The following is a 26,384-nucleotide window of genomic DNA, read 5'->3' on the forward strand; positions in this document are numbered from 1 at the left end:
GTTGGGGTGTGCCAATCATTAACTGTAAAGTAACAGTGGGGCAAGTGTGGCCTAGAGGGGAATGCTTGTGTTGCCCATGGCCAGTAGAGTTGGGCAACTGACCCATGGCAGGCACAAACAAAGCTCCCTCATGCTAAAGAGCAGGTGGTAGCAATGTGCCTTACAACCCTGGAGATCCCTGGGAAGAGTCATGCCCTACCAAACAAAAGACAACAAAGGAAATTAATAAAAAATCTAAACAAAAACAAAACTAAAACATTACCAGAAGCAGAGTTTTGACCCTGAAAAGAAAGAAGTGCCAGATTCCATGAAGTCCACTACCTCACTATATATATGATTTTTACATGTTAGACTTTCAGATACCACAATGATATGCAGCAGTGTAAAACAGACAGACAGATGGAGTAACAGTATGTGCATAAACACAAACAGTAGCAGGCACATTTTTAGCACTATTTACTATTGCATCAATAACAGAGGATTTATAGTCACAAAAACCACTTACATAAACCCTTTGATTTTAATAGGAATTGAATACACTCACTACTTTGTAATATTAATCAATTTCTCTAAACTTTAATCATTTAAAGTATTAATCATTTAAAATATTAACCAATTTCTCTAACTAATCTTTAGAGTTTTTCTATAGATTAAGCGAAAAAAAAATCATGGATGCAAGAGTGAGAATCAAAGTTTTGATGTAAAATACATATCAAGTCTCCATCATGTACTCCTGTCAAGGTTCCTCCCCCACTCTGAACGCTAGGGTACAGATGTGGGGACCTGCATGAAAAACCTCCTAAGCTTATCTTTACCAGCTTAGGTCAAAACTTCCCCAAGGTACAAAATATTCCACCCTTTGTCCTTGGATTGGCCGCTACCACCACCAAACAAATACTGGTTACTGGGGAAGGGCTGTTTGGAAACGTCTTTCCCCCCAAAATACTTCCCAAAACCTTGCACCCCACTTCCTGGACAAGGTTTGGTAAAAAGCCTCACCAATTTGCATAGGTGACCACAGACCCAAACCCTTGGATCTGAGAACAATGAAAAAGCATTCAGTTTTCTTACGAGAAGACTTTTAATAGAAATAGAAGTCAATAGAAATCACCTCTGTAAAATCAAGATGGTAGATACCTTACAGGGTAATTAGATTCAAAACATAGAGAACTCCTCTCGGCAAAACCTTAAGTTACAAAAAAGATACACAGACAGAAATAGTTATTCTATTCAGCACAATTCTTTTCTCAGCCATTTAAAGAAATCATAATCTAACACATGCCTAGCTAGATTACTTACTAAAAGTTCTAAGACTCCATTCCTGGTCTATCCCCGGCAGAAACCAGCATATAGACAGACACACAGACCCTTTGTTTCTCCCCCTCCTTCCAGCATTTGAAAGTATCTTGTCACCTCATTGGTCATTTTGGTCAGGTGCCAGCAAGGTTACCTTTAGCTTCTTAACCCTTTACAGGTGAGAGGAGCTTTCCCATGGCTAGGAGGGGTTTCAAAGGGGTTTACCCTTCCCTTTATATTTATGACAACTCCACAAATCAATGGATGTGGAATTTGCTGCATAATCCACCCTTTGCCACAGAATTGTACTCCAGAATTACATTTGAGATTTTTTTAAATTACTTATCTATGTAAAAATATGTTTCTAGCCCTAAGGGTTGTGGGAAAAGTCCTTGAAATCATGAACTGAACATGTAAACTAAAGCAGTATCATATTAGAGTCTGCAGATAGCCTTACACAATGGCTCAGAGATCTGAACTGTCCCTTGCAATGAAATGCTGACACTTAAATATGACAATTTAATTGTCAACACGATTGACTATTTCACAACTGATCACTGTAGCAAGACACACATTTACTATCTTCACCTCTTTCTCTGTCAACCTCCCATGCCTCCAGTTTTGCTCCCAATAACTTGCATACAATACAAAAATCTGTATCAGACTGAAAACTTGGGAACACAAAATAAACTGACCTTAATAAATAATTTAAAAGAACAGGAGATTGTAGTGTTAACATGATTGTTTATTTTCATACATAGCTAATTTAAAAAGTGATTAAAAACGTTAAATTAAACGTCTTCAGAATTCCATGAATTTTGCCTTGGAGTATAAATATTTATTGTATAAATGCACATTTAAAAAAAAATAAGGATCCAGAAAAAAGATCACAATATAAAATCATAATAAAACACACCTTCCAGATATACTTAAATTAAAAAATTTTCTATTTTTCAATTTTTACCTTCCAATTTTAATTGTTATATACATTAATTTTTAACTCCTGATGCATATTAAAATTATTAGTGAAGTTTTTAAAAGATCAGAGATAATAGCTGTCTTTTCTTAAAGCTGCAGTAGTGTTGAGGAGATGAACTTTTTCATCCACTTTAAATGGTTTTATTTTATTGCTATGCTTAAAAGTATATTCAATTAACTAGATATTGTTACAAGGTACACAAGTATTATAAATGAAGAAAATGACCAAGGTGGGAAAACTGGGGAGGAAGGGCAAGTACCATTCATTATGAAAAAAATACAGAATATTGCATCTGGAATGAGTTTGTTTTTAAACCTTAAACTTCCAATGGTGGCATGCAACTTTAGAATGCTCTTCTCAACTCTTAGGCAATCACACGCCGCCCTAGGAGAGGTGCATGCTGAAGAAAGAACAGTCAGTTCTCTTTAACTTTAAATAGCAAGAAAGTACAAATACAAACAGTATATTTTTGAAAGTGGAACAAGACATTCTATACTTAAGAGTCAAAACTTTGAAGGAGTACAAGTTTCAGAATTCTTTGCCCTTTCATCTTCCGCACGATTAGGGGCCTGAACACCTTTCGGCCACCATCTGCTACACAAGCAAAGTAAAGAATTAATACTGTGTGCCAGTCCTTGCTCTAGGCAAATTTGGCAGCAAGTTCAAATCATTGAAGTAAGACAATGCTAACTTACTGCAGTAAAAAAAGGTCATTGTCAGATACATATATTGCAGATTTTCAATTAGATAAATCCATTATATCCAGTGAGATACAAAAAAAAAAATCAGTCTAATGGAGGCATTCACTCTGGAACACTGGACAGGGATTTTGCTCTTCATATAGCAGCCACATATTCTCATCTGCTTACAGGAAATCTTTGACGTAAGCAATGAAAAGCAATAAACTGCCACTTGTGATACTTCAACTACGGTTTTTAATAAATGTCCTGAATTTCTTGCCGGTTGCCTTCTATTCTAAAAAACATTGAAAAATATGCTAAACTTTAAGCATTACTTGCAATTTATATAGATCGCAACAGCAAATGCATAAACTGAAAAGACTCATTCTTCCTACTTTATAAGAAACTGTGAGCAGATGCTGTTTCACTGATAAAGGTAATATGGATAACAATAATCCTAAATTTAAATTTTCCATTTCACTGGAAATAAGTATGTGCATGTAATGAATGAGCATGCAGATGTAATTATTGTCATCTTTCTGACTTAAAATATTTTTCATAAAATACTTATACAGCAATTTATGATAATAAAATTATGCTAAAGTCACAAGAAATAATAGTGCTTACATCAAAATGCAGAAGAAATAAGGAGCATATTTGTTTAACACACTTTTCAGCATTTTCTTAAAACCTATCCACAGATTGAAAACATTGCTGAAAGAGGTTTTCTTAATTAGAAATAAAAAATATACCAATACAATCGGATATAGATTTATACTACATAGTAGGAAGGTGAAAAATTGATATAAAAATGTATGTTTATGCACAGTGCATTCACTATTTATAGATATTTGTTCTAACAGCAAGTGTAATCATTCATAATCATCTTAAATAGAATGCCACAGGAAAGATATTCTACTATCTTTTAAGAACAGCAGCTACCTAGGACTTCTAAAGTAATTCCATCCACCATTCCTCTGCTGGGAACACTGCAGTCAAAATAAAGCTTTTGGGTTCAATACCATTGACTATAGTGGCTTTGTCTACAGAATCTCTAGTAATACAATGTTAAAGCAAAAACTGAATGGAAATCTTCAGATCTCAATTGGAAACTAAGGCCTTCTTTAACTAAATCGGTTTAGAAACATTGATTCCTTATTTAAGCTAAGTCAATATAAGGCCTGTTGGACATAAGTGTGTTAAGACTAGAGAGTTGTATCAATTTAACTAAATAAAATTAAGGAAATGATTAAGTACTTTCCTAAATAGTAATGGACTTAAATCTGTGCTGAAATGCTTTCCTCAAATAGCGCCAGTGCTCTCAATTTTTGCTAGACACAAAAAAGCAACAGTCCCTGCACCAAAATCTTACAAGTAAAGTTCCCAATCCTGCAAACACTTACATACATGCTTAACATTAGTATCACAAGTAGCCTCATTGACTTCAAAGTTAAGCATGTGCGTAAGTGTTTGTAGGATGAGGGACTAAGGCCCTGATTCAGAAAAGTACTTATGTATGTACTTAAATCTATCCCTATACAGGATAGCACATAATTTAAAGCATGTGCTTATATTCCTTTCACGCATTTAAGTGCTCTCCTAAATAGGGGTGCTTTTCGAAATCATGGCTTAGGATAATTTACAGACAAGGAGATGATGAAAAGGAATGTAATACAAGATTTAAAATATATATATTTGATCAATACTTTGAACAATATTTTGATAATATAAAAAAATCTCTTAAGGTTGAAAGATTCTACCAACTAGTTTGCACAAAAACTGGGTATCAAACCATGGTTCTTATCTAGCCGCAAGGAATCTCAATCACACTACTTAGTCATGCACCTGGCTAGGGCATGGTCCCCACAGCCCCATTAAGCAAGCAATAACACTGTGTAGAGTTTAACTCTTTGCTGAAGTTAGGCTCAAGCCTAAAGCTCATATGCCAAACGGATTACACTGTGCGTGTGAAGACAAAGTAACCAAGAGGGTTGCTAACCAGCAGACAGGACCTGAATGGCTAAAAGGAAAATATTTTTACTATTAAACCTGACATTCATACAGGCACCGTAAATTCGACCCCAACCCTTTGCAGAAATCTAGAAATTAAATGTAGGCGCGTTGCTACAATCTGCTTTTTTACTTTCAGGGAAATGTAATCTATGTTTTCTTTTTCCTTGACAGGACTTTAGGTGGAAAGGCTATGACAGATACAGAAGTAGCAGTGGTAGTGACCCAAGCAATGGAAAAGACAGTGAAGATGACATGGAAGCTGCGGGATGTATATGATCATGGAGCAGGTACCTGAAAAGAGCTTCATTTGTATGAAGTGCTGCATGACAGAGCGGATGGAAGAGAAGATCTGAGGTTTGGAGATGCAGGTGGAAGGTCTGGTTGAGTTTTGAAGGGGATTCGAGCAGATGATGGAAAGAAGGCAAGAGGAGGCTGAAGGAAAAAGTAAAGACTTGCAGATGCAAGCTGGACTGAAGAACTCTGAGGGGAGACTGCTGGATAAGAAATGTGGCCCATGGAAGCAAGTGACTACGAGAACCAGGCAGAGGAAAAGATTGGCTTGTAAAGGAGAAGTAAAGCTTGGGAACAGAATTGCTGAGTTAGAAAATAAAGAAGGCACACAGCAGGCAGTAACTGAAGACGGGAGGGCAAGGAAGAAGAGAAGAGAGGCTAGTCCTACAAGAAGAGAGGAAGACTCAATGGAGATATCCAGAGTTCTTAGTTTCCAACACACCAATTTTGGTTCACTGATTTCACACCATTTTTTGTTTATCAAGCATGATAACACAATCCTTGAGTTATACCAGTAGGCCTTTTTGTTGTTTGCAGTCATTCAGTCTCTCTTTTGTACCTTTTCCTCATCAACATTTGTTATCATAGGTTATCGTGACATATGATGAACTTTCACATACTTTTTACAATTAGGGTAAATGTGTAGGCCCAATTATCACAATAGTCCTAACTTACAAATAGTCAAATAGGATGAAGATTCACTAGGGGCCAGGATCTTAGGTTTAAGTCTCATCTGAAAGACAGCATCTCTTGCATAGTGTCCCCTCTCATTAACGTAGGCCATTGGTTCAATACTGACTCAGAGCAAAGGGTTCCAGTTACTGGCTCTCCAGTACTTCCTTTAGAATCTAAGATATGATGAAAGGCACCTGGCCAATTACTAATCCTGCCTGAGCTGCTTTGCATATCAAACTTGACAATCAAATTGCAGTTTGGCTTCCGCCCTAGCTGCCCATAGGATCCTAAATCCTGAAGAGATGCTGGCTTTCTGTAGAGAGAGCTCTTCACTGCCCTCCTTGTGTTCCTCCTCTGATGATTCTAGCTGCTTGTCCTCAGGGTAGGGGCAGAGTCCAAAGTCTTTTGATTCAGTTGTGGTGTAATTTCTCAAGATCCGATCTGGCTCCTCAAAAAATGGATAGGTTCCAGGCATACCTGGTTTTGATGTAAGTTCTGTTGAGCTGTTTGCCCTTTATCCAGCTCTAGTCAGCATCCTGGTTGTGACCACTCATAAATGTATGACTAGCAATGTTCAGATATTTTTATTCTATTGGGTTGGCTCCAAAACCTTAAATCATAAATTGCAGTTTATTCAGAAAAAAAAATAAAACACTGGCCTATGATGCTGGAAGATTATTTAAACAAACAAACAAAAAATCTGCTTCTCGAGCAAAATTGTACCTAACAGGTTTCAGAGTAGCAGCCGTGTTAGTCTATATTAGCAAAAAGAAAAGGAGTATTTGCGGAACCTTAGAGACTAACAAATTTATTTGAGCATAAGCTTTCATGAGCTACAGCTCACGTCATCGGAAGCATTCAGTGGAAAATACAGTGGGGAGATTTATATACACCGAGAACATGAAACAATGGGTGTTATCATACACACTGTAAGGAGAGTGATCACTTAAGATGAGCTAATAACAGCAGGAGAGCGATGGGTTGGGGGGGGAGAAAACCTTTTGTAGTGATAATCAAGGTGGGCCATTACTGCTATAGACCATCTGCTATAGACCACCGGACCAGGGGGATGAAGTGGACGAGGCTTTCTTCTGGCAAGTCGCAGAAGCTACTAGATCGCACGCCCTGATTATCATGGGCGACTTCAATCACCCTGATATCTGCTGGGAGAGCAATACAGTAGTGCACAGACAATCCAGGAAGTTTTTGGAAACTGTAGGGGGACAATTTCTTGGTGCGAGTGCTGGAGGAACCAACTAGAGGCAGAGCTCTTCTTGACCTGCTGCTCACAAACTGGGAAGAATTAGTAGGGGAAGCAAAAGTGGATTGGAACCTGGGAGGCAGTGACCATGAGATGGTCGAGTTCAGGATCCTGACACAGGGAAGAAAGGAAAAGAGCAGAATATGGACCCAGGACTTCAGAAAAGCAGACTTTGACTCCCTCAGGGAACTGATGGGCAAGATCCCCTCGGAGAATAACATTAGGGGGAAAGGAGTCCAGGAGAGCTGGCTGTATTTTGAAGAATCCTTACTGAGGTTACAGGGACAAACCACCCCGATGTGTAGAAAGAATAGTAAATATGGCAGGTGACCAGCTTGGCTTAACAGTGAAATGCTTGCTGATCTTAAACACAAAAAAGAGGCTTTCAAGAAATGGAAGATTGGACAAATGACCAGGGATGAGTATATAAATATTGCTCGGGCATGTAGGAATGGAATCAGGAAGGCTAAATCACACCTGGAGTTGCAGCTAGCGAGGGATGTTAAGAGTAACAAGAAGGGTTTCTTCAGGTATGTTGGCAATAAGAAGAAAGCCAAGGAATGTGTGGGCCCCTTACTAAATGAGGGAGGCAACCTAGTGACAGAGGATGTGGAAAAAGCTAACGTACCCAATGCTTTTTTTGCTTCTGTTCTCACAAACAAGGTCAGCTCCCAGACTACTGCACTGGGCAGCACAGCATGGGGAGGAGGTGGCCAGCCCTCTGTGAAGGAAGAAGTGGTTTGGGACTATTTAGAAAAACTGGACGTGCACAAGTCCATGGGGCCGGATGCGTTGCATCCGAGAGTGCTAAAGGAATTGGCGGATGTGATTGCATCTTTGAAAACTCATGGTGATCAGGGGAAGTCCCGGAAGACTGGAAAAAGGCTAATGTAGTGCCCTTTAAAAAAGGGATGATCCTGGGAACTACAGGCCGGTCAGCCTCACCTCAGTCCCCGGAAAAATCATGGAGCATGTCCTCAAGGAATCAATTCTGAAGCACTTAGACAAGAGGAAAGTGATCAGGAACAGTCAGCATGGATTCACCAAGGGAAAGTCATGCCTGACTAATCTAATTGCCTTCTATGATGAGATAACTGGTTCTGTGGATGAAGGGAAAGCAGTGGACGCGTTATTCCTCGACTTTAGCAAAGCTTTTGACACGGTCTCCCACAGTATTCTTGTCAGCAAGTCAAAGAAGTATGGGCTGGATGGATGCACTACAAGGTGGATAGAAAGTTGGCTAGATTGTCGGGCTCAATGGGTAGTGATCAATGGCTCCATGTCTAGTTGGCAGCCGGTATCTAGCGAAGTGCCCCAAGGGTCAGTCCTGGGGCCGGTTTTGTTCAATATCTTCATTAATGATCTGGAGGACAGTGTGGATTGCACCCTCAGCAAGTTTGCGGATGATACTAAACTGGGAGGAGTGGTAGATACGCTGGAGGGGAGGGATAGGATACAGAAGGACCTAGACAAATTGGAGGATTGGGCCAAAAGAAATCTGATGAGGTTCAACAAGGATAAGTGCAGAGTCCTGCACTTAGGACGGAAGAATCCAATGCACAGCTACAGACTACGGACCAAATGGCTAGGCAGCAGTTCTGCAGAGAAGGACGTAGGGGTGACAGTGGACGAGAAGCTGGATATGAGTCAATAGTGTGCCCTTGTTGCCAGGAAGGCCAATGGCATTTTGGGATGTATAAGTAGGGGCATTGCCAGCAGATCGAGGGACGTGATCGTTCCCCTCTATTTGACATTGGTGAGGCCTCATCTGGAGTACTGTGTCCAGTTTTGGGCCCCACACTACAAGAAGGATGTGGAGAAATTGAAAAGAGTCCAGCGAAGGGCAACAAAAATTATTAGGGGACTGGAACACATGATTTATGAGGAGAGGCTGAGGGAACTGGGATTGTTTAGTCTGCAGAAGAGAATAATGAGGGGGGATTTGATATGCTTTTAACTACCTGAAAGGTGGTTCCAAAGAGGATGGATCTAGACTATTCTCAGTGATAGCAGATGACAGGACAAGGAGTAATGGTCTCAAGTTGCAGTGGGGGAGGTTTAGGTTGGATATTAGGAAAAACTTTTTCACTAGGAGGGTGGTGAAACACTGGAATGCGTTACCTAGGGAGGTGGTGGAATCCCCTTCCTTAGAAGTTTTTAAGGTCAGGCTTGACAAAGCCCTGGCTGGGATGATTTAGTTGGGATTGGTCCTGCTCTGGGCAGGGGGTTGGACTAAATGGCCTCCAGAGGTCCCTTCCAACTCCGTTATTCTATGATTCTATGTTTACCAGCAATTGACAAGAACGTCTGAGGAACTGGGGGGGGGGGGGGGGAATAAACATGGGGAAATAGTTTTACTTTGTGTAATGACCCGTACACTCCCAGTCTCTATTCAAGCCTAAGTTAATTGTATTCAGTTTGCAAATTAATTCCAATTCAGCAGTCTCTCGTTGGAGTCTGTTTTTGAAGTCTTTTTGTTGTAATATTGCGACTTTTATGTCTGTAATCGAGTGACCAGAGAGATTGAAGTGTTCTCCATTTTTTCATTTACGTAGAGACTGTCCAGTTTGACCAATGTACATGGCAGAGGGGCATTCTGGCACATGGCATTGTGTTCTGCACGGCTGAGGTTATGGGCCAAGCCAGAAGAGTACCCAGAAGTCACCTACTACAGGACAGGCCCAACAAAGAAAATAACAGAACGTCACTAGCCATCACCTTCAGCCCCCAACTAAAACCTCTCCAACGCATCATCAAGGATCTACAACCTATCCTGAAGGACAACCCATCATTCTCACAGATCTTGGGAGACAGGCCAGTCCTTGCTTACAGACAGCCCCCCAACCTGAAGCAAATACTCACCAACAACCATACACCACACAACAAAAACACTAACCCAGGAACCGATCCTTGAACAAAGCCCGTTGCCAACTGTGCCCACATATCTATTCAGGGGACACCATCATCGGGCCTAATCACATCAGCCATACTGTCAGAGGCTCGTTCACCTGCACATCCACCAATGTGATATATGCCATCATGTGCCAGCAATGCCCCTCTGCCATGTACATTGGTCAAACTGAACAGTCTCTACATAAACAGTCTCTCTGCTCCTTGAGGTCTTCAAACTACAATTTGGGGACTTCAATAGCACAGATATAGATGTGAGGTCTTTTTTAGGAGTGGTGGGTGAAATTCTGTGGCCTGCATTGTGCAGGAGGTCAGACTAGATGATCATAATGGTCCCTTCTGGCCTAAATATCTATGAATAAAAGAATAAATGATCACAAATCAGATGTCAAGAATTATAACATTCATAAACCAGTCGGAGAACACTTCAATCTCTCTGGTTACTCGATCTCTGACCTAAAAGTCGCAATATTACAACAAAAAAATTTCAAAAACAGACTCCAATGAGAGACTGCTGAATTGGAATTAATTTTCAGACTGGATACAATTAACTTAGGCTTGAATAGAGACTGGGAGTGGACGGGTCATTACACAAAGTAAAACTATTTCCCCATGTTTATTCCTTCCCCCCCCCCCCCACCAGTTCCTCAGACGTTCTTGTCAACTGCTGGTAATGGTCCACCTTGATTATCACTACAAAAGGTTTTCTTCCCCCCCCCCGCTGCTATTAGCTCATCTTAAGTGATCACTCTCCTTACAGTGTGTATAACACCCATTGTTTCATATTCTAGGTGTTATATATAAATCTCCCCACTGTATTTTCCACTGAATGCATCCGATGAAGTGAGCTGTAGCTCACGAAAGCTTATGCTCAAATAAATTTGTTAGTCTCTAAGGTGCCACAAATACTCCTTTTCATTGTACCTAACAGCAACACACAGCACATTAAAGCCTAGCCCATAAGAACTGCAAAATCTAATTAAACACAGTGATGTATGCAAGGAATGATAGCTTCTCTTTATTTAACTTTAAGAGAATTTAACTTTTTATTATGAATAAAAATTATGAGTTAAAAGTTGGCAAGTCAGAGGCATCCTAATCAGAATACATCATCATTTTCTGTAATTCGATCTTTACATAATCAGAATTGGCTGACAACCATGTTTAAAGAAATAGTGTTATTTGTACAAATGATTTACATGGCCATTTCATTTTCTGAATACAAGTATTACAGAATCTTTTTGATTGTAAGGTAATCTGAGATACTTGCTTTCCTACAGCTAAATATAATTTAAGCCACGAGGTATTAAATTGATCTCACTTCACAGATATTTGTACTGCAATATAGAACAAATTGACAAAGGTACTTTCAGTTTTAATTACCAGGAAGCAACAATTTTTTGGAATAAATAATGGAATATAAAAGGATAAAGTATGCCATTCCTGGGTGACCAGCTTTCAAAATGTTGACTCTGCTCTTTAAACTTCAGTTTAATAGCTGTGTTTATCTATGCAAAGTCAGCAGCTGCATGCAGAAGATAATATAGATAGTAATGCTGGAAAGATGCAGTATAACCGAATTACCAGCACTCTACAATTTCCTCAGATTTGTGGGCTCTAATCTTGTCTATCTGTAGAATTTATTTTAAATACAGACAAGCAATATTTGTGTCTTGCTTACTGATTTCAGCATCCATATTTTGATAAGTCATATGAATTCTGAGATAGCCATACAATTTATACTCCTATATATTGCAGGGTTTTTGAAAACTAATTAGTCTCTCATCAAAATTTAATTTATACATCAACTAAAGAGAATAGAAAATAGTATGCTTTCTTATTTTTCCTTAAATATTAAATTTAAACCTATATAACATGTTAGCACCTACCACATTTTGGGTGTTTAAAAATATATGTGAGAGGCCACAGCACTCATGCTTTCAAATAGATATACATGGATCGGATCTGCTAGGACTTGTGCTACAGACTATAAAAGACCACATCTTACTGAGAGTAATTTATATGGATAAAGTGGTGGAAAGTAATTCTGCTTGTGAATGAAATCCATATTCTTCACCAATGGGGTAAATGAAACATGTGAAGGATTTGAAAATAGGGAAGAAAACCAGAAATTTTTACAATGTATGAAGTACTCTTACCCAATGGAATATAGCTAGAAATCAAACTTTCAAATAGGCAATATAGCTCAGTAACGAAAGAGATACCAACTGGAAAAAAGTTAACTAGCCACTTCAACAGTGAATACAGGCCAGGCCAGGCCAGGCCAGGCCAGACCTCAACATTTGAATGTCCTGTTGAAGGAAGGACTAATATCAAGTTAAAATTGATTGATAAAAGAATGGACTAATTGCACAGTAGCTAGCTAAATAATCTATTTCACGAATATAGACATTTTCTTGGCCACTTCTCCAGAAGAGTAACTCTTGAATCCTATGGGGAATAGGTTCCATTGATACAGAAAAAAAAAAATCCCCATTTTAAATAAAAGATTGACAAATGTGCACAAATGCTTACTATCCTCATCTCCACCATTCCCAGGCCCTCTGTTCAAACACTGTGGTTGACTGCAGGCTAAAGAGAAGATGCAATTATTGCTATTTCTCCCACATTCTAGTGGCCAGCAGAGTTATCCAAAAATATATGATAAATGATGAGGCTTTTTGCTCCAAGCTCAGTCCAACAAATAAGATTCAGAATCTGAGTGGATTCATTAGCCAGCATCCACACTGTCTTTTCCTCCTTATAAGGAAGCCAGTTTCTGAGTGACAACAAGAATTTTACATTCCCACTGCAGCCAGTTTCTCTCTCGGCAGGAAAGAAATCAACTTTTTTAAAAAGAAAAGCAAATACTCTGTGCCACCAGGCACAGTTAGCTTAGTACTTCCCAGACTGAAGAAAAAAAATTGCAAAAGATGCTATGGAATTCAGACAGTATTCGTATTTGAATAAACACTATTCATTATAAACGTGGTCATTTTTACTAAAATTTTGCCTCATATTATAATCAGTTGCTCTTTGGACTTTAACTTGTGGGCTAGTGCTTCCAAAAATTAAAGATGCCTGGGTATACAGTATTTTAAGCATGTCTAACTCCTTGTTTAAAAATGAATCTTTTTTTTTTGCTTTTGTGAATCCATTTTTTTAACACAACCTAAAATCACCTGACAATTTTAATTTGTTCTCTGTTGCATGTGCAATTTCAGTTATGCATAACTAATATCAAATTCAAAAAGAAGTCTAAAGTTATATTTCTCACTCATTTATGGCATTTTATAAACAAAACAAAGAAACAAAAACTAAAAATGAAGCACCCGCACTGATGGCAACCAGTAACAATGGCCAGTGTTAAGCTAACCGGGGTCCATAATCTGGCCAAATACCAACTCTTGTGTATAACACTACTCATTAGCACGTAAACATTCACATATTCATTGGTGTATCACTTTACAAAATACCTCTTAATGAATATCAAAGCATTACAACTTTTTTTGGTTTATACATTTCTTTGGAGCAAAGCTCACTTTTACATAGTTCTAGGGTAAGTCTTATTCATATGTGGATATATCAATGTTATATTATTTATTTCAAACCAATATTTAGATTTTAAATGTAGATCTTAAACAAAACATCAAATAACTATCAACTGTGAAAACCAACTCTATCCATAAGAAAACCCAGTATTTAGACTAGGTAGCTGCAATTACTAGCACTCTCTAATTCAGCGGTTCTCAAACTGGGGGTCGGGACTCCTCAGGGGATCACAAGGATATTATGTGGGGGGTCGCGAAATGTCAGCCTCCACCCCAAACCCCGCATTCTCTCCAGCATTTATAATAGTGTTAAATATATTTAAAATATATGTTTTTAATTTATATAGGGGGTCGTACTCGGGGGCTTGCTATGTGAAAGCGGTCACCAGTACAAAAGTTTGAGAACCACTGCTCTAATCTCCTAACTACACTCCACACACAAGCATACTCCATCTACTAGGTTGAAAAAGAATAATGCACAATAAATAGACTACCACACAAAATACAATTATATGTATCAACTATGTCACAGAACCAGCAAAGAATATTATTTGACACAAAATATACTATTGGTGTTTTTAACATTATTTATGTGCTTTTTAAAAAGCATGGTATTTTGTATGCATTGATGATAAAATTTAAAATATTGGAAACCACTAAATTGAAACCATATCTGCCTCATGTGGAACCTTTTCAGTGTTCCTGAAATATGAATAATTTTACATTATTCAATACGTAATACTGCTTCTAATAGAAAACCATACATAGACAAGCAGGCTCAAACCTTTATTATATTTAGTTTCTAGAATTCTGACATCAACCCTCTTGCGGACTTGTGCAGCTGACTAGCACAAGTCCTAATCACAAAGTCCGACTTAATTAAGCTCTATTTTAAGGACTAAAATCAAGTGATTGCTCAGAACAAACACTAGATTTAAGGGTTTATCTACACAGGGTGTTTAGTCTAGCCGAACGAGTTAGTCTGGTCTGAAGAAGCTGAAGTACACAAAAGCAATTATTTACAGCACACTACTCTGCACATAATATGAACTCTGGAGTCCTTTTTCAAAGTGTACTAAGTTCAATGAAGACTGAGTTAGTGTGGTCTACTCTTCGAGTACACACAATATTGCTTCAACTTCAACTGCTATTCCACACTGATTTGCAGGTGTCCATGACCAACCTGTCTGTTCAACTGTGTGCCCTCTACTGCTCTGGGGTCAAGCTGACCAGATGATCCCTCCCCTGTTTAAAAGGTGGCATGGTGCCAGGATTGGCCTATGTGCTCCTGGATTCCAATATATTCGTAATACAGCAATATTACTCCAGCAGCCTTCACAACATGCCTCAAGCAGCCGCTTGGACCTGTGCTGAGACCCTAGATCTCCTCACCATCTGGAAAGAAGTGTCAGTACAGCAAGCTTTTGGAGCCAACCCAATAAAATAAAAATATCTGAACATTGCTTGTCACACATTTGTGAGTGGTCACAACTGGGATGTTGACTAGAGCCCGATAAAGGGCAAACAGCTCAAGAGAACTTACATCAAAACCAGGGATGCCTGGAACCTATCCATTTTTTGAGGAGCCAGATAGGATCTTGAGAAATTACACCACAACTGAACCAAAAGACTTTGTGGACTCTGTCGCAACCCTGAGGACAAGCAGTTAGAATCATCAGAGGAGGAACACAAGGAGGGCAGTGAAGAGTCTCTCTTCAGAAAGCCAGCATCTCTTCAGGATTTAGGATCCTATGGGCAGCCAGGGAGGAAGCTAGCTCAATTCCTAGACAGAAACCCAGCCCGGGACTGAGGAGGCACATCCTATGGAGGGAACCTTGGCATGTAAATATCAACCTTTACAATTTATTATTATACAATTAGTAAACTATTCAGCTTTATGCTAAGACTTGGCAGAATTCAACTTTTTGTATAATTTCAATGGATAACACCAAAGTTTATTTTTAAGCATTTTTTTCTATTTTTGTCTAGTTAAATTTTCATAGTTGCGCAAAATTATGGGGTGTATCAAACAATTATTTAATGACAGAATTTGAGATTCAAAACAGTGAAAGCTTTATAACCATTAAAACAAACTGTCAACATCATATGTCGACATTTTAGGCTTACATCAAACTCTATTAAGTTCTGAAGCAGCATTTTTCTTACTTTGCCTATCAGCACATTTTTATCATCATTGATGGAAGTATTTTTTGTTGATTTGGTGAAATCAACTGTGACGTTATTGACATGAACTGTGACCGTATAGATCCCTGATGCAATCAGGGTCCTATGGTTGTTCCAGGTCTTGTACAAAGGAGGTCAAGTGAGGTGTCTATGGAAAGGTTGTAGTTTGCTGGTTATGATTATGCTGTCTGTACATGTGTAGCGTTTTTGTATTTGAGGTTATGAATATTGGCTATGTACTTGTATCGCAATGTGTTTGATTCTAAATGCAGTGAAGCATTTGGTCAACTGCTTGAGAAAGGACTATTCTCGGTAAGTGCCCAGTCAAGAAACACTTAACAATGGACTATGGGAGATGCCAATCCACATCTGAGCTTTCCAGGGAACGTTCAAACTAACGTGTAAACAATGGCGTCGGCCTGCAAAGAACTGAATCATGCGTAGACATGCGACTTGCCCAGGTGGCTACAAACTCCATCTTGTTGCTGTGACTTTGCACAGAAGAACAAAGGGGTTTCCACCCACAAGAGAGAAAATATAAAAGGCCCTGGAAGTCTCTCCATTTTGTCTTCAGCTGGCTTAAGAGATGGCCTCTCCACCCCGAAGAGATGCCTGAAAGAAACTGGAACAAAGGACAGTAACTATGGGGGTGAGAGTGATTGCTGGACCCAGATTAGGAAGGAGTCTAGTCTGTGACAAAAAGAAAAAGGAGTACTTGTGGCACCTTAGAGACTAACCAATTTATTTGAGCATGAGCTTTCGTGAGCTACAGCTCACTTCATCGGATGCATACCGTGGAAACTGCAGAAGACATTATATACACACAGAGACCATGAAACAATACCTCCTCCCACTCCACTGTCCTGCTGGTAATAGCTTATCTAAAGTGATCATCAAGTTGGGCCATTTCCAGCACAAATCCAGGTTTTCTCACCCTCCGCCCCCACCCCACACATTGTGAAGAGAGTGGTCACTTTGGATGGGCTATTACCAGCAGGAGAGTGAGTTTGGGGAGGGGGGGAGGGTGAGAAAACCTGGATTTGTGCTGGAAATGGCACAAATTTACCTGCATTCAGTTTCCTACTGTATTAGGCTTAGACTTGCACATTTTTGTTTTATTTTGCTTGGTAACTTACTTTGTTCTGTCTTATTACTTGGAACCACTTAAATCCTACTTTTTATATTTAATAAAATCACTTTTGCTTATTACTGAACCCAAAGTTAGTGACTAATACCTGGGGAAGCAAACAGCTGTGCACTTGTCTCTATCACTGTTATAGAGGATGGACAATTTATCAGTTTACCCTGTATAAGCTTTATACAGAGTAAAACAGATTTATTTGGGGTCTGGATCCCATTGGGAACCACTGGGTGCTAGAGACAGGAGCACTTCTTAAGCTGTTTTCAGTTAAGTCTGCAGCTTTGGGGCATGTGGTTCAGACCCTGGGTCTGTGCTGGAGCAGACTAGCATGTCTGGCTCAACAAGGCAGGGATCTGGAGGCCCAAACTGGCAGAGAAAACGGGCTCAGAGGTAATCTCATCACATCAGGTGACAGTCCCAAGAGGGTCGCTGTGATCGAATCAGTCACCTCAACATTTAATTACATTTACCGATAAAAACAGTCCTTCCAAGCTTAACCATATTGCTGTACCAACTTCTGTTCTGGGTGCCCCACAGCCACAGCCATTTTGGGTGGACGTGAGCTAGGTACTCTTCTGAGTTTCCAGCCTCCACCTCCCTCAGCCCACACTCTTATACAGCCCTTCCAATAAACATTTTCAAAATGGTAGCTACTCCAGCTGTGCAACCTGCTTGTCTTATGGTAACACCCCAACCATTGACTGTTTACAGACCCCTACCACAGAGGACACATCACCATCTACTTAGGTTTCTTTCCCTCTCTGTATCTGTCCTGCCCGATAAACCACCCCACCCTTCCAAACCCATTCATCTGCTCAAAATGGTGGCCTCCCACAGTATATTCAAAAAATGAAAGTATTCAGTTTTGTGAAATTCAGCAGTATTTTGAGACAATGGTTACAGGAAAAAAATGTGGTTAATATTCTCGGTTTACATGAGGCAGACATGGGCATTGCATTACCATAAAGGTACTAAGACTACAACTCCCTCCTGAAGTATATATGCCCTGTAACATGCATTCATACAGAAAAAGAAGTTTATCTTAGGGACAACAGTCGTACCGTTCTTAATGGCTTTGCACAGGCGTGCATATAAGAAGTCTGGGAGCAGTTAAGGGTTCAAACAAAAAGTGTAGAACCTGATCTATTTTTCTCTGCAATTTCAGCATGCCTACAGGGGAAATAAAGCAGAATATAAGGCCTGATCTATGTTAGGATATAGATATTCAGGCCTGTCTGTAAAGGCCTATACTCTAAGAATTTAGGTGTATTCTTATCACTTAGCTAGTTATAGAGGTATAAATGAAAGAATCAAAAATCACTGTCTGCCGGTGTAAGGGCCTTCTCTTACTGTGACAATCTGAGGCCCTGTGCTTAGGCTAAGATCTTTGGCTAAGCAGCAGAGGCAGACATAAGCTGGGAAGCGAACGGTCACATCCTCACATTCCAAACTAGTCACATTGAAATAAGGTGCTATTGGGCTATTAGGAATACAGTCCTGTCCTGATAATGCCTATTACCTCCAGAGAAAGGGAAGTGCCTAGAAGATGTAAAAGAAAACTTAGTTTGATAGCATCCTGTATGGCAAGAACTCACTTATCAATAGCTGGGATGTGAAATCCTCATTTCTCTGTTTGTTCTATCACTGTAGTCCCCATTTCCCTATTGTTTGTCTGTATAATCTCTGTCTGGTTCTGTGATTGTTTTTGTCTGCTGTATAATTAATTTTGCTGGGTGTAAACTAATTAAAGTGGTGGGATATAATTGGTTAAATAATCATGTTACAATATGTTAGGATTGGTTAGTTAAATTTCAGGAAAATGATTCGTTAAGGTATAGCTAAGCAGAACTCAAGTTTTACTATATAGTCTGCAGTCAATCAGGAAGTGGGTGGGTGGGGGAAATGGGAACAGGAAATGGGGGTGGGGAAATTGGAATCATGTTTGGCTAAGGGCAGGAATGGGAACAGGGACACAGGTGTAAGGCTCTGTGGTGTCAGAGCTGGGAAGGGGAACACTAAGGAAGGAAACTGGAATCATGGTTGCTGGAAGTTCACCCCAAAAACATCGAATTGTTTGGACTTCAGGTATTGTTGCTCTTTGTTCATGCGAGAAGGACCAGGGAAGTAAGTGGGTGAAGGAATAAGCCCCCTAACAATCTACACTAGAATATTAAGACGGCTTAACTAAGTAGCTCAGGGATGTGAAAAATGCAAACCCCTCAGTGGCATAGCTAAGCTGATCTAACCCCCAGCGTAGACAGCACTAGGTCAAAGGTCAAATTAGTCTGTCAATCTAGGAAAGGTGGATTATCTATCTCGATGGGAGAACCCCTCTTGTTGGTGTAGGTAGTGTCTACACTGAAGTGCTACTGTGGTGCAGCTGTGTCGCTCTAGCATTTCAAATGTAGACAAACCCTAAGGCTGAGAAATTACTCTATTTTTGTCTACAATGTAACTGCATCGTCACTGCTCCCAGCACAGCTCCCAATAGCTTCTACTCCTTCAATACTTTGGAGGTGGGAGAGTGGACCATCCTGGTCAGTAACTTCACAATATATCTCACTGGTCTGCCCTTCACCTTTTTGAGTAAGGCCATTTTCTGCCTTCCAGTCACCCATCTCATCATCAAGAATCAGGAGGGGATTATTATCCAGTTCATCTCCCAGAGCCTAAACTGCAAGGTCAAACCAGGAACAGATTTCCTAACCCCCTTAGCTTCCAAGGCACAACTGTGAACCCAAACGGCATATACTGCACACCTAAAAATCCCAATCTAGCCATCCTCGTGCACACACTATTTACCATCTCTGAGACCAGGAAGAACCTCAAGGAGAGGTAATCAGAAATTCATGTTTACCCGCGCCCCCCCCCCTCCACCGCCCAACTACCTAGCCCCTCTGGAATATGAACAATAATCACTTATTTTGTTTTCCTAATTCCCCAGACACAACACCTGCAGCACCCACACCTTCAAAGTCAGGACTCTATCAATGGCTGAGAGACTGGCTAACCTGAGGGTGAAGAAACAGAAAACTCAGGATGAAATGTTCACAAACCTCTTTACAGACTCCCCAAAATTTTGAAAACAGAGAGCTGAAGGCTGTATTTGAGGTAGGAGATGGAAAAAGACAGGGAGTTATCAAGAGAGAGCGCTGCAGTGGCCCGAGATAGTATTGCCATGGTAAAAGACACTGTAGAGAAAGATGGGGAGATGCAAAGACAACTTCTGGAAGCAATACAGAGGCAGAATGTTCTGTTGCAGCACATGCTACTAGTGGGCACACAGGCAACCCAGTGCCCTCCACCAGGACCCAGCTATGTTCTGCAGGCCCTCGACAATATATGTTCCCCTCTGTACCACTGCAGTTGTTTTCCCAGATGCCATTCCCCTTCCTGGACCAAGTTCACAACAGTGAGAATAATTACACCATCACACAATTACAACAATTACACAACTACAACCCAACTCGTTTGTGCCAATTCAATTGATAACCTTGAGCTCCGACACTCAATGCTGGAACGCAGAACAACAAGCAGAAGCAGGACATCTGTGAATTGGAGAGCCGCTTCCCACTGCTGTGTTCTCCCCTCCACCAGACTTCATCATTTAAAAGATTTGTTTCACTGCTGCTTTAATTAAAGGTTTATTTTTGGTTTTTATCTACTAAATTGTGCTTAATAATTAAAGCAGATAAAATTCATTCAAAAAGTGTCAGTTCTGCAGGGGACACAGAAAAAACAAACTTTGCATAAGTCATAGGTTTTTACAAAAGTATAAAGGCTAGACACAAGATGAAAATAAGGACTGTCACAGTGTGCACTTCTAGCACCCATAAGAGACTGCAGTGCTCACAATCCATTTCCCAACCCCCGCCACCAAGGGATAAGAGCTGGGTGTATAGCTACACATTTTCAAGCCCGAGACTCAAAGTAAGAGCAATAAGCATCCCCAATAGTATTGTCCTAGCTATTTCAATTGTCTAGTGCAGTGCTTCTCAAACTATCTGATGTGGGGGACCGGCAATTTTTTTTCTAACGTAAGCGCAGACCGGCAGCCGATGGCTCGCGGACCGGCACTGGTCCGCGGACCACCACTTTGAGTAGCACTGGTCTAGTGGACCCCTTGCTGGTTGCTCAAAACACTGAACAAGTCTCTGCACTTCAGCCTCCCACCCATCATTAAGGCTTTCTCCCTTGTTCTCACAAATATTGGGCAAAATACAACATGCAGCTATAATCATAGGCAAGATTTTTTTTTGCAGCTTTCAACCTAGCTCATAAATAGTGTCACCATCCTTGCAGGCAGCCAAAATGCACACTTCACTTTCATTCTGCAGCTACTGAGATAATAGTAGATAACAGTTCCTTCCTTCTGTCCAAGTTGTCTGTAAATGACTATTAGCCAGTGCTAGAAAACTGTGTAATCAACGTGTTAGTCAAATATATACACTAAATACTGGTTTCAGAGTATCAGTCGTGTTAGTCTGTATCCGCAAAAAGAACAAGGAGTACTTGTGGCACCTTAGAGACTAACAAATTTATCAGAGCATAAGCTTTTGTGGGCTACAGCCCACTTCATTGGATGCATAGAGTAGAACATATAGTAAGATAGATAGATAGATAGATAGATAGATAGATAGATAGATAGATAGATAGATAGATAGATAGAGAGAGAGAGACACACACACACACAGATAAGTTGGAACTTGTATGTTAAGTTCCAACTTCCATACAAGTTCCAACTTATTTGTGTGTGTGTGTGTCTCTCTCTCTCGCTCTATATATATATATATCTTACTATATGTTCCACTCTATGCATCCGATGAAGTGGGCTGTAGCCCACGAAAGCTTATGCTCTAATAAATTTGTTAATCTCTAAGGTGCCACGAGTACTCCTACACTAAATATTATTAAAGATGTGAATATTATATATAGTACCATAAGAAACTACAAAGGATTTTTTTTTGCTTTTCTCTCTCTCCTCTAATGCAGCATTTCAGAACTGAGTTGAAACAGCTTCAGGATCACATAAACCAGGAAACCTGGTATAACTAGCAAGGTGAAGCAGAGTGCCATAAGGTAATAGTTAATGTCAAATGACTTCCACTCCACCTCCTAACAAAACAAACTACCAAGTAAAAATCCAATGCCACAAAAACAGACAAGATAAACATGACTAGATGAAACCAGCAGAATTGACAGCAAAGAATGGATGATAGAAGTAGACAGATAAAAGTAAGTTTTAGCAGGACAAGTAAAAATGTACTAATTTAGGTTAATTGTTAGTATTTATAAATGAGAATGCTTTAATTAGGGGGTTAGAATAAACAGGTACACAGACAAAGAATCTGGGTAAACTGAATCTGGGCAAAGTTATGGAACAAGGGATAAAAGACAGGTGATTGACAAAAGGACAGTGGAGAAGACACAGGGGAAGAACATAGCACAAATAAAGATTTAAAACGAGTTGCCCTGTCCCCAGAAGAGGTAACTTGATCAAGTTATCTCTTGCCTTATCTCTTTTTGCATGTATGTATTCTTAGGTGGTAACAGAATTGTCTTAAAAATGTACAAAATAAAGGCTAAAAGAAACTGTTTAAGAGTGAATTGAAGTGGATTTCATTTTTCACGCAACACCCGGAAAGCAGAAGATATTCTGGGAGACCCAGGTGAACTGGAGCGACCTGCCCACCATTAACATCAATAGTGATCCTGGGGGCAAAATCTCCTTTACTCACATACCTGCATGACAATGGCCCCAACCACTGATGTCCATATGTCTAATTGGTTTTCTATGGATAGATAACATTTGGTGTTGGCCAGCTTCCAGATGGCAAAGGTGACCCACTTCTGAACTGGTATGGGGCACCGCTGCAGCTGCAGCTCTGGGGACAGAGATCTAAAAAGGTTGCCCTTGCTATCCTGAATTTCTCTTGCAACTGCTGACCATTCGAGACCAATCAGATCCTGCATAGTCATGGCTGCCAGCATAGCGGTATTGAGCATTGATGAGACCAAGTTGGCTGACAGCAATTCAAAAATTGCACTAACCCACGCATAAAGAGAAGCGGTATGGAACAGAGAGCAGAATCATGGGATTTTTTGAATTTGACCCTAAGTCCCAGAATTCCATTAGCTTCCACTATGCATCTCAGAACGCACAGTGAGAAAAAATCCCAGAATGCACACTGCCCACAAGCTAAGTACAGGACCATGGGATATGCTCCCAGAATGCCACTTGCTTAGTATACAGCAAGCTCCCATAATGGACCCACAATGTTGTGAATTGAAAGATGGCACAGCTGTCCCGTGGGCACTCTATTAGTACAGCATATGTATAATGTACCAAATGTGTCAAATCAGTGAAAACTAAGCCTCCCCGTAGACAATACCTAAGATTCCACATTAACCTCCAGTTATGAGACATTCTAATTTAATTTTGTTAAAAATTTTGGAAATGTCGCATGTAGTATCATCCTTGCCACGTATTGTGCCTATAAGAGTGCTAAAAGTCATCATTTGTTTATCTGTTTGGTAATACTGCATATTGATTCCCTACAGATTTCATAAGGGAACCCAAGTGAAATGACAGGTTTCAGAGGGAAAGCCATATTAGTCGGTATCAGTAAAAACAATGAGGAGTCCTTGTGGCACCTTAGAGACTAACATATTTATTTGGGCATAAGCTTTCATGGGCTATAACCCACTTAATCGGATACATGGAGTGAAAAATACAAGAAGGGGCGAATATCAACAGAGGGAAAATTACTTTTTGTAGTGCTAAAGAAGCTAATTCCCTCTGTTGATATTCACCCCCTTCTTGTCAACCGTTGGGAATGGGGCACATCCACCCTAATTGAATTGGCCTCGTTAGCACTGACACCCCACTTGGTAAGGCAACTCCCATCTTTTCATGTGCTGTATATTTATACCTGCTTACTGTGTTTTTCACTCCATACATCCGATTAAGTGAGTTATAGCCCAGGAAAGCTTATGCCCAATAAATATGTTATACTCTAAGGTGCCACAAGGATTCCAAGTCAAATGAGTTAATTACCACTATTAACATCTGGAGAGGGATTTCAACAGTCAATTTACACTGTCTATGTGGAATTCAGATAGGGGGTGATAAACAGGTGTAACTAATTATATATTTTATTATTCTGATAAATTTCATTCTGTTACAATAAAAAGTAGCAATCAGCCTCAAAATTTTTTGCAGTGTCCTCAGAATAGCTAAAGATATTAAAAACTAAAATCAGCCCAAAATAGCTACTAACAATAAAATGATTTTTTTAAAATTCAGAATTGATAATTATCATGACATAGCTAAAGAAATAAAATGTGGACTTCACTCTGTGTCAATTAAAGAATTTAAAAATAAATTAACATGCAGATTACTTAAAAAAATATTTTTCTATCCAAGGTATACTTTGAAGATGAACTAGGAGAACATGACTATTTCCAAATCTATTTCGATTCTGTACTACAGTCCAACTTCAAAAAAAAAATTTAAAAAATCAATCTTTCAAACAGTAACAGATAAAAATATATTATTCCCAAATGAATGAAAATGAGGATTATACTGATGTAAGTTTCATGATTTTTCTGAAGACTTTTCTATCCTTAATTCAATATTTATAGTTTCATGGATTTAAGGTCAGAAGGGACCATTACGATCATCTATTCTGACCTCTTGTATGAGACAGACCACAGAATTTCACATAGTATTTCCTGCATGAGATCTATAACATCTGGTTGAGACACAGCACATCTCCTGGAAAGACATCCAATCTTCATTTAAAGAATTCAAGTGAAGGAAACAATACAATCACCCTAGTAAATTGTTCCACCTGCTAATTACCATACTGTTAAAATATTTAACCTTAATCCCAGACCCCAATATTCTGTAAAATAGGCAAAGTAGTAGTTTAAATTAGAGAAGATACCTACATTTTAATTAACTATTTCTGTCCCTGCTTTTATAAATAATTTGCACTATAAACACTTTTATTTTTCTGAAGTTAATTAGCAAAGGTATTCTAAAATGTAACTAAGCAAAGATCTAGCAATTAATAAATGGACCTGGTTGTGGCAAGTAGAAAGACAATTGGAGAGCCACCTCTCTGATCTTCTCTGCTCCAGCTCTGAGAATTCCTCATGGGGACAGGGTCATCCTATATTTCTGGAAGCCACAAGAGAAAGCATGGAGTATAAATTGGGCTTCTCATTCCAGCCACATGCTAAACTGTTGTGAACTTTATCCAAGGATTCCTACTGGCTAGCTCGTAACCATTTGTGGAGGGTGGGGGGGTGTTGGTTAGCAGCAGAGCTATCCCCAGCTTGTATTTGAGTCTCGGTATCGTGTGAATATTTGCAGCTGTGCAATGTACGTTAATTGCAATTTGATCTTTAATCTCACATTTAAGCCTCTCTTACATTACCAGGTAATCCTTGATAGATGGTTAAATAAAAATGAGGGGTGTCTAATTTCCAGTATGGTTTGAGGTGAGATTCACCACCCCCGTTGAACAGAAGCAAAACAGCCACATATTTGGCAAGAGTCTTATTCTGATTATGAGGGTCAGAATGTCCCCATATCCTACGCCCAAAGTGATGGTGTAGCTGCCTACATACCACGCTAGAGATTTCTGTTGTTGCGCTGTAGCTGAGACACCACAGTTTCCAGTTTCCCTGCTGTCTCACCGTATCTGCTGCTTCACTCATCTGAGACAATTTCTTGCTTCATGGATAGGGAGACAGACAAGAAGAGAGAAGTCCTCCTGGGAAAAGGGGGACGGGGAGCCTTGGGCAATATGAGAAAGAGGGGCAAGGAGTGGGGGAGAAGATGTAGTCAAAAGAGGAAACTACTGTCCACCCCCCAAATCACAATATAAGGTATACCATTTTTTCTACTTCCATTCAGCCCTTATGACAAGTGGTTGAAACTATGCTTTTAAAAAACAAACAAAAAAACACCAGCACAATGGAAAATATGGGGCAGAGACCATAGAATTCAATAGGAATTTTGGTTCCTCCTGGTCTAGCAGGAAAGGAACTATGTAGCAATCTGAAAACCACCAATTCAGGGGTTATTAAAGTGGATATCACTTAACCTCCTGCACCCCCTCCTCCAGGAAACACAGTGTAAAGGAGTTCAGTTTCCTCTATAGAGGGAACCCATCTCTTCCCTCACTCCCTCAACGCAAGGGCGGCAGGTTTGTATAATTTTCGGTGGTGCCCAGAACGGGTCCAATCCCTCCCCCCCCCCCACGCCTGCCTAAGGCTCTAGGAGGGAGTTTGGGAGCAGAAGGAATGCAGGAGTTTGGGGTGCAGGATGGGGTGCGGCTCTGGGAGGGAGTTTGGGTGTGGGCTCTGAACTGGGGCAGGGGGTTGGGGTGTG

General features: G+C 39.9%; 1 protein-coding gene across 7 annotated transcripts in view; it reads right to left on the reverse strand.

Moving 5' to 3' along the window:
• Nucleotides 1-26,384, reverse strand: part of TBC1D22A (TBC1 domain family member 22A) — a 454,341-nt gene that overhangs the window by 199,879 nt on the left and 228,078 nt on the right. The gene's annotated exons all lie outside the window — the stretch shown is intronic.

The sequence above is a fragment of the Caretta caretta genome, chromosome 1, assembly GCF_965140235.1.
Source record: "Caretta caretta isolate rCarCar2 chromosome 1, rCarCar1.hap1, whole genome shotgun sequence".
Lineage (NCBI taxonomy): Eukaryota > Metazoa > Chordata > Testudines > Cheloniidae > Caretta > Caretta caretta.